Source organism: Crinia signifera, chromosome 4 (genome assembly GCF_055691185.1).
Source record: "Crinia signifera chromosome 4, ASM5569118v1, whole genome shotgun sequence".
In the NCBI taxonomy this organism is placed as follows: Eukaryota; Metazoa; Chordata; class Amphibia; order Anura; family Myobatrachidae; genus Crinia; species Crinia signifera.
In genome coordinates, this window is record NC_139220.1 from 310,637,296 (window position 1) to 310,648,031 (window position 10,736).

The following is a 10,736-nucleotide window of genomic DNA, read 5'->3' on the forward strand; positions in this document are numbered from 1 at the left end:
AAGAAGGTGGGGGGTGATTGGGGTGCGCTACCTAGTGGAGAAACTGTACCTCCCAATATAACATATCAAAAATCAAAATACTCATTTCTGAATTAGTGTTCTTGTATTTGAGGATGTTCCCAATGATTAGGCTCAGTTCATTTCTGGGTAAATAGTTCTTTTATTGGTGAAGAAAAAACCGGACGCGTTTCGTCTCTAAGACTTCATCAGGGGTAAGAACTGGGGATGGTACAGAAGAAAAAATGGGTGGGGGGATATATAAATGTATAATTTATTCACATTCATTCAATAAAAAACAATGGTTTGATTTATTTTCTTACATACCCAATAGGCGAATAGATTTTGTATAGCTGGTCCTATTGGAAATTTCTGCTGATCACAGCTGATTCAATAAAATAAATATCTAAAATAATGATAATATACAATTAATCTATGTTAAAAAAGGTGGGGAAAGGAGGAGCTAGCGGAAAAAGAGAGGAAGGTAATTGGAGGAATATTTAATCCTTACCACCCAGGTGAGCTTGAAAAAGGTCAAATAAAGACCGAAACGTTGCACGGACCCCTGTGTCTGCCTCATTCTTCATTAAGACCCTGGAGTGCCTCTGCCTTCACTCTGTTATATTTATATATACTGTATATATATATATATATATATATATATATATATATATATATAAATCCAGAGGACTGGCACTCCCGCCTAAAACAAAAGTACAATCTGCCCGGTGCCTTCAATTCTGTTTGTAGATACGAATGGAGATAAGAGCGGCACTCTCAGGACTTGTTTGAAGAAATGACACTGCAACAGTGTTTAATCTACGTTTCAGTTTATTGAACTAAACCTTCATCAGGAATACAAACAGTTACAATGAGACACCTTTATATAGCCATACAAATTTAAATGAACCGCGTGCAGGGGCCCATCTGATTGGTGATGACGTCAGTAACAGTGAGCCGCCTCACTGTCTACCGCATCATATTCAGAGGACAACGTGAACAGTGCAGAAAAAAAACCACCACCATAGTGATAGAATAAAAACAAATATATCAAAGCTCGTCAAGTGCATGAGGAATTAGCATTATGAAAGAAAATAACAGCTTTACATAATGTAACAAAGGCATATTACTGTATAACATCTTAGTGTTAAATACGTATGCTGTATATTTGAAACAATTAAGGCAATAGCAACATATCGTTTACAAAATAAATATACATGCATAATGATACAAGGCACGAAAATGACATCTAATCATTTCAGGTATTGGAAATGATAAATTAGATTACAGAAAGCATGCATAAGACAGGTATTCATTCAGGCCAGCCGGATAAATAGTGTTAAGTTGTGCAATCCACTTAGCCTCCCGTTGCAAAAGGATTTTGTCTCTATTACCCCCTCTGGGGCTCGCTGGGACATGGTCTATCATTTTATATCGAATCTGTGATAGATTGTGCCCGTGTTCTTTGAAGTGCTTCGCTACAGGCTGTTCTATGGGTTTACCCGCTAGGATGAGGCGTATGGCACTTCTGTGCTGGTTCATACGTTCTTTGAACTGACATGTGGTTTTACCCACATACAGTTTTGAACAGGGACATTTGATGTAGTAAACTACATGCGTACTGCTACATGTTAAAGTGTGTTTAATTAGTATTCTTTTTCCGCTATGCGGATGGGGGAAGGAATCTCCTGTTTCAAGGTAGGAGCAGGTAACACAACCTGTACATTTGTAGTTACCTGGTTTGCGTTTAAGAAAATTAGTTTCCCCTTGTTCTTGCTTATGTTTAGAAATATCAGTATGCATGATCGCATCTCTAATATTCCTTCCTCTTTTGTGACATGAAAGTAGACGTTTATTTTTAAGCAGGGACAGGTTCGGGTTATTTTGTATGAGAGGCCAGTGTTTTTTAGCCACTTTGTTGAGCGCTGGGCTCGCCGTGGAATATGTATTGACCCATGTGACATATTCACCCGTATTTTTAAGGGGCTGCTGTACCGGCGATCTTGGGCACGCTAATGCTTTTGAAATGGCGTTTTCAAGAAGGGCATTTGGGTAACCTCTCTGCAAAAATTTAATTTTCATGTTACATATTTGTTGCATTTCGTCCTCGGGATCATTGCAAATTCTATGAACTCTAAGAAATTGTGAGAATGGTAAACCTCTCTTAAGAGGCGCTGGGTGGAAGCTGTTGGCTGCCAGCAGTGTATTGCAATCGGTTGGCTTAGTATAGATTGAAGTTATTACATGGTTATGTTTTTTAGTTACAGTTACATCAAGAAAATGTACACAAATTTCATAAATTTCAAAAGTAAACTTGATGTTAGGATCTGCGGCATTTACTACCGTCATCATATTTATAAATTCATCTTTGGTACCCACCCATACAATAAACACATCGTCTATATAGCGGGTAAAGAAGTGTATTTTACTGTTGTAACCTTCATTGGAAAAAAACAGGTTGTTTTCAACTTGAAACATAAAGCTGTTTGCATAGGCTGGTGCGACGCAGCTACCCATCGCACACCCCTGTATTTGTTTAAAGTACATTCCATCAAACATGAAATAGTTTCTGTCCAGAGCTAGAAATAACAGTCTAATGAAAAATAGTATATGTGGTCCCACATAAATCTCCGAAGAAGTGAGTAAAGTACATACCGCTTCAGTGCCTCTGTCAATAGGGATATTCGTATAAAGGCTTTTAACATCTGCAGTGCATAAGAAGCTGTTTTCTGGTAAGTCACCCAACATTTGTAGTTTTTCAAGGAAGGTACTGGTGTCCTTAAGATACGTTCTTTCTTGTTGCACCACCGGTTGTAGATAAAAGTCTAAGTATTTCGCGACTCCATAAAACAGGGAGTCCCTTGCAGAAACAATCGGTCTGCCCGGTGGATTAAGTCTGTCTTTGTGCAGTTTTGGGATAGTATAAAACAAAGGCGTTTTAGGGTGAGATTCTTGCAGAGCCGCAGATGTGTCTTGGGAGATCCATTCATTGGAGACTGCTTCCGATAGGAGCTCTTGCAGTTCTTTGGCATATTCTCCTGTTGGATTCTTTGGTAATCTGGTGTATACCTCGGCATCAGAGAGTTGCCGCATGGCTTCTTCACGGTAGGTTTGGACATTCTGGACCACAAGGGCACCCCCTTTATCAGCTGGTCGTATTACAATGTCTTTGTAATCTGCTAGCTGCTTTAGTGCGTCTTGTTCAGTTCTGCTCAGGTTATTTCTGTAGCTTTTATTTTTGCTCTGGGCTTTAATTTCATGTGTCAAGATGTTGGTATAAGCCTTGATGGCTGGATTGGTTGATACCGGATCAAAGCTGCTTTTCTTTTTAATAGGATTTTGGTTAATATTATCTGTGTTCTCAGACTTGTTGTTGTAGAATTCTCTAAGACGTAGTTGTCTTGCAAATAAATTGGTTTGTACCAATGCGTCAAATTCATTGTGCTTGTTAGTCGGCACAAAACTAAGCCCCTTGCTTAGTACCGTCATTTCATCTGCTGTAAGTGTTCTTGAGGATAGGTTGTGGACGTTTATTTCTTGTTCTTTGTGCGCTTTCCTTTCCCTTTGGCACTGTTTGCCACGACGTGTTCTGGGCCTTTTTGTATTTGGGCCCTGGTACGAACACCTAAAGGGTGCTGACCAGAGGAGGTACTTGGTGCTGAATCTTGGTCACTGCTGGACGATATGCCCCGGTCACTATCTGTACGATATTGGTTTCTCCGTCTGGCAAATCTTTGGCGTCCTTGTTGCTGTGAGTTACGGGTATTATTAACCCAGGAGTACACTCGATTCTCCAAGTAATCTTTGGTCACTTTGTCAAACTTCTCAGTCTTAAATTTGATCAGATCTTGCTTGTATTTATCAATCTGCGTGGACAGTTTAGTGTTCCAGTCCTCAGATGTATCGGCTATTAAGGTTGGGAGACAATCGTGTTCCAGAGTTTTGATTTTATCTCTGATAATGTCCAATTCCCGCTGTGATTCTTCTATCACCAGTAGGATTAAATCAAAGGAGGCTTTATTTTCTTAGAGTTCATAGAATTTGCAATGATCCCGAGGACGAAATGCAACAAATATGTAACATGAAAATTAAATTTTTGCAGAGAGGTTACCCAAATGCCCTTCTTGAAAACGCCATTTCAAAAGCATTAGCGTGCCCAAGATCGCCGGTACAGCAGCCCCTTAAAAATACGGGTGAATATGTCACATGGGTCAATACATATTCCACGGCGAGCCCAGCGCTCAACAAAGTGGCTAAAAAACACTGGCCTCTCATACAAAATAACCCGAACCTGTCCCTGCTTAAAAATAAACGTCTACTCTCATGTCACAAAAGAGGAAGGAATATTAGAGATGCGATCATGCATACTGATATTTCTAAACATAAGCAAGAACAAGGGGAAACTAATTTTCTTAAACGCAAACCAGGTAACTACAAATGTACAGGTTGTGTTACCTGCTCCTACCTTGAAACAGGAGATTCCTTCCCCCATCCGCATAGCGGAAAAAGAATACTAATTAAACACACTTTAACATGTAGCAGTACGCATGTAGTTTACTACATCAAAAAGAACGTATGAACCAGCACAGAAGTGCCATACGCCTCATCCTAGCGGGTAAACCCATAGAACAGCCTGTAGCGAAGCACTTCAAAGAACACGGGCACAATCTATCACAGATTCGATATAAAATGATAGACCATGTCCCAGCGAGCCCCAGAGGGGGTAATAGAGACAAAATCCTTTTGCAACGGGAGGCTAAGTGGATTGCACAACTTAACACTATTTATCCGGCTGGCCTGAATGAATACCTGTCTTATGCATGCTTTCTGTAATCTAATTTATCATTTCCAATACCTGAAATGATTAGATGTCATTTTCGTGCCTTGTATCATTATGCATGTATATTTATTTTGTAAACGATATGTTGCTATTGCCTTAATTGTTTCAAATATACAGCATACGTATTTAACACTAAGATGTTATACAGTAATATGCCTTTGTTACATTATGTAAAGCTGTTATTTTCTTTCATAATGCTAATTCCTCATGCACTTGACGAGCTTTGATATATTTGTTTTTATTCTATCACTATGGTGATGGTTTTTTTTCTGCACTGTTCACGTTGTCCTCTGAATATGATGCGGTAGACAGTGAGGCGGCTCACTGTTACTGACGTCATCACCAATCAGATGGACCCCTGCACGCGGTTCATTTAAATTTGTATGGCTATATAAAGGTGTCTCATTGTATCTGTTTGTATTCCTGATGAAGGTTTAGTTCAATAAACCGAAACGTAGATTAAACACTGTTGCAGTGTCATTTCTTCAAACAAGTCCTGAGAGTGCCGCTCTTATCTCCATTCGTATATATATATATATATATATATATATATATATATATATATATATATATATATAATATGGTTTTACTAACCTCCACAGTAGGAAGAAAGAAGTAGGCGGAACTCCACTGACTTTTTCAAAATGAATTGCATTAAGCAAACATACTTCACATCAGTCGGTAGCAAATGTCAACGACATGCCGTTTCAAGGCTCACTGGCCCCTTCATCAGGACTCAATGCTGTGACATGTATGTGTCAAAAGTGCAATGTGCAGTGCTAAGTGAAACAAAAAACAAAATCTCTCATACCTTAGTTGTATATAACAGGTCTGATACACACGTGTAGGACCATCTCCCTCCTGCCTGGGGGGCGCTGCAGCTGGTGTTTCTGGGTCCGTCTGAGTGTAGTGTCCGGACTACCCATGCTGTTGCATAGCAACCAAGGATGCGTCGGCGGTCTCTGGCCGCCAGGGGATGGGGAGGATTGCAGTAACTATAAAACAAGAACAAGAAAAACTAAGTGAAACGTAGTTTGAGCCTGTTTCCATTTGATGATTTACAGTATGAGCCAATTCGTTTTACTTTCAATCATTTAACCTGTTCCTGGAATTTAGTCCTTTGTTTGTTCCAATAATTTATAAAAATACAAAATTGTATTAGTTTTTCTCCTCTGTCCTCCCCACATTGTGTTCTTCATCTGCATTAGATGTTCCTTTTTTTTTAAATTTGTACCTTTTTAAAAAAAAAAAATCTTTATGATGTATGTATAAATTCTTTCCTTGTGTTGAAACTTACACTGTTGTATTATAATTTATAACATAATTGTACTCTTGTTACAAACTACTTCTGGCCCCTGATGAAGTCATTTCGGTGACGAAACGCTTTGGTCTCGCTATACTTTCTGGACGTCTAAATGACTGCAAATTATTCATCAAATGTATTGAATTTTTATTAAATACCATTATTTTATTACATTTTGTGTATTTGTTGCTAGCGCACTCTGAAACTCTCTCTTCCCTAATCTCTAAAACCCTTGGATCTCGGCTAACAGGGGATCCCTCAGAGGTGCTGCTAATGTTCTATTGAGCGCGGTTTGGGTTTTTTGTGTCTTTGTATTTTAAGACAGACCTGATAATGTTGTAACCAATATACTGTGCAGTGAATTAATAATAAAGTTCAAATACCCGAAGTTTCTTACGCTATATGAATTAATTATTATTTTTTAACTTTCTTTTAATAAATTACATATATATCAATTTTTTATACACATGATAATTATTAAAAGAAAGTCAAAAAATAATAATTAATTCATATAGCATAATGAATGTTGTTCTTGTTTTTTTAGCATGTTTTTAGTTACTGCAATCCTCGCCGTCCCCCGGCGGCGGGAGACCGCCGACGTGGTTGCTAGGCAACAGCAGGATTAGTCCGGGCAGGGGGGAGATGCTCCTACACGTGTGTATCAGACCTGTTATATACAACTAAGGTATGAGAGATTTTGTTTTTTTGTTTCACTTAGCACTGCACATTGCACTTTTGGCACATACATGTCACAGCATTGAGTCCTGATGAAGGGGCCAGTGAGCCTTAAAACGGCATGTCTTTGACATTTGCTACGGACTATGTGAAGTATGTTTGCTTAATACAATTAATTTTGAAAAAGTCTGTGGAGTGCCGCCTACTTCTTTCATCCTACTGAGGAGGGGAGAAAACCATATTGTATGCACAGAGGGAAGGCAACCCGGCATCGTGTCTACCTGCTTTGGTGCACCATTCAACCTTTAACGAGATGCGCAGGAATGTGAGACGTTTTGGGGCACATTTACTGAATTATTTCTGCCTTGTACCTCTCCCTTTAGGGAATTTCTGCGACAATGGTGGCATACCCAATGGCGGAGATTGTATTTGCGATCAGCTCTTCTCTGGAAACAAATGTGAATATCTTGCAGATGAAGTAAGACCAGGTATGTACAGAGGTTATGCGGCTGAGATGTGTAATTAGTGCATTGATGCGCCGTTGTAGAGTACAGCTAATGGTATCACCCTCTAACTGCCTGGCTACCCCAGTAACCTGTCCTTGTCACACAGAGGGAATCTGCATTTGTGTCTGTAACAGGCATTTTATGATGTTTTGTTACAGATAAAGTGGTCGTCACCGTGGAAGTCACAGTTTATGTTGTGAATGAAGAGTTTACGAATGAACTGGAGAACAGCAATTCTGACACATACAATAACTTCACCGAAAGGTTTACAGTACAGGTGGGTGGAGCTCCACATCACTCACACACACATATACCCAGCCCTGCCCCAGCCACCTCCTCACACGTATACACCATTCTTACCTACTCCCTCCGAGTAGGCTGGAAGGTCCAAGTGGCTGTATAATTCTGGTAATCTCGGCATTACATTGTGGGCGGCATGGCTATAGTGACGTTTTCTGCCACCCCACACACCCTTACCTCCACCCCATCCCCTGTCATAGGCACCACCCAGCCCTGCCCTAGTCAACTCCATCTCATACATATATACATAGCCCTGCCACAGCCACCTCTCTCTCATGCATACAGTGGGGCAAAAAATTATTTGGACTGCCACCAATTGTGCCAGTTGACCCACTTAAAAACAATGACAGAGGTCTGTAATTTCCATCATACTGTAGGTACACTTCAACCGTGAGAGACAGAATGTGGGGCAATAAAACAGGAAATCACATTGTATGATTTTTAAACAATGTATTTGTATATTCTTGTGGAAAATAAATATTTGGACACCTACCAACTAGCAACATTACTGGCTCTCACAGACCTGTTACTTTAAGAAGTTCTTCTATCCTCCACTCATTACCTGTATTAATGGCACATGTTTGATCTGGTTATCTGTACAAAATACACCTGTCCACACCCTCAAACAGTCAGACTGCAACCTCTCCACCATGGTCAAGACCAGAGAGCTGTCTAAGGACACCAGAGACAAAATGATAGAGTTGCACAAGACTGGGATGAGCTGCTTGATGATATGCACAAGCAGATTGGTGAGAAGAGATCAACTGTCGGCGCAATTATAAAAAAAAAATGGAAGAAATAAAAGATCACTGACAATCTCCCTCGACCTGGGATCTCACCTTGTGGGGTATCAATGATCTTGAGAACGGTGAGGAATCAGCCCAGAACTACACAGGGGGACCTGGTCAATGACCCCAAGAGAGCTTGGATCACAGTCACAAATGTTACCATTAGTAACACACTACATCGTCATGGATTCAAATCCTGCAGCACCCGAAAGGTCCCGCTGCTTAAGCCAGCACATGTCCACGCCCGTCTAAAGTTTGCCAACATCTGGATGATCCAGAGGAAGATTGGGAGAATGTCATGGGTTCAGATGAGAGCAAAATAGAACTTTTAGGTATAAACTCCACTCTCCATGTTTGGAGGGAGAAGAATGATGAGTGGCATCCCAAAGACACCATACCCACTGTGAAGCATTGGGGTGGAAACATCATACTTTGGGGGTGTTTTCTGCAAAGGGGACAGGACGACTGATCTGTATTAAGGAGAGGATGAATGAGGCCGTGTATTGTGAGATTTTGTCCAAAAACCTCCTTGTAATAGCATTGAAGGTGGAACGTGGCTGGATCTTCCAGCATGACAATGACCCCAAACATCAACCCAATCGAAAAATTTGTGGAGGGAGTTGAAAGTCCGCATTGCCCGGCAACAGTTGCAAAACATGACAGATCTAGAGAAGTTCTGCATGGAAGAGTGTTTATGTACTTGTGATGGAAATTACAGACCTTACTCATCTTTTGAAGTGGGTCAACTTGCACAATCGGTGGCTGTCCAAATACTTTTTTGCCCCACTGTATATGTATATACCCAGCCACCTAAAAAGCTGCTGTGTATTTTAATAGCATTACCTACAGCCTGGTATGTGCTGTGTTATCTGTGTTTGTGCTGCTAATGCTGTTTTGCTCCTGACGATGGTCCCGAGAGGACCAAAAAGTTGAGTATTATTCCTTTTGGATTTATAAGACACAAGTCTATTCAAATGCACAGCAGCTTTTTAATGCAATTGTGGTCTGGTGAGTGCTTCCCTACCTCTTCTATATACTTTGGACTTTAAACGGCTCTGGAGGACAACCCAGCAGTTGGACTACAGTACATGTCAATTTGAGTGCGGTCTTTTTTGACAAATATATATATATATACAGTATATATATATATAAGTGTACAAGACCTGCACTCTCACCCACACAATAAGGTAACCGCTAGGGTGCCGTATAAATAGCAGTGTCCAAGAGGGACAGTGCTATGTAAATACAGTAACTCCCGTGAGGGAAAACAGCACTCACCAGACTTCACAAACACCAATGGTATAATGGAACAAGGTGTCCCAGGTTTAATAGTTCTTACGTGGAGCCTGCCGACGTTTCGGTCCAGCAAGGACCATTATCAAGGCAGAAAGTATCCAACCGTCCAACAGCAACAATTCAGCAGCAAAAGGGGTAACAATTTACCCCTTTTGCTGCTGAATTGTTGCTGTTGGACGGTTGGATACTTTCTGCCTTGATAATGGTCCTTGCTGGACCGAAACGTCGGCAGGCTCCACGTAAGAACTATTAAACCTGGGACACTCTGTTCCATTATACCATTGGTGTTTGTGAAGTCTGGTGAGTGCTGTTTTCCCTCACGGGAGTTACTGTATATATATATATATATATCAAGCAGAATGCCTGGCACTCCAGTTTAATGAGAGTAACGCCACGGTGCCTTTCCTAGAGGGAATTCGCCAGAACTCTCTCCTATACAAACAATGTCAGCTGGACGGCACTCATAAGGACTTAATAAGCATCAATAAAAACACCACACTTTGGTTTCTTAGCCAACGTTTCAAATCTCTTAATGGATTTTTCATCATTAATATGTATATACCCCCAGCCACCTCACATATATTTGCTTCTGCCCCCTCCACCTCCCTCCCTGTGGCATCTTTGCTGACAGGCAGCCGGAGTTTCCCAACATCATAGTTGGTCTGCTGCAGTTCTGTACTCTTAATGTTGCCTTATCTTTTGACTGCTGGTAGTCCATTTACTGGTGGTTTTGTCTGCTCCAGAGTGGTGGCCATTTTGTTGAGGACATTTACATACAGAATAACAGATATACTCTTACACAGCTACAGTATCTGTGACAAACCTTAAAGAAGGTCTAGCAAAAGAAATCTTGGGGTCCCAGTTCTCATGTTTTGCCCTTCCTGGTTTGTACAGAACAGAAGTAATACAATAAATACAGTAATACAAACTTGCAAAGTTTTTGGAGGACAAAACAGTAAGACCTTCCCTCTTTATGCTATGAAAATAACAATATGCCTTTTTATTATTAATACTACTGTAGAATATTTTTG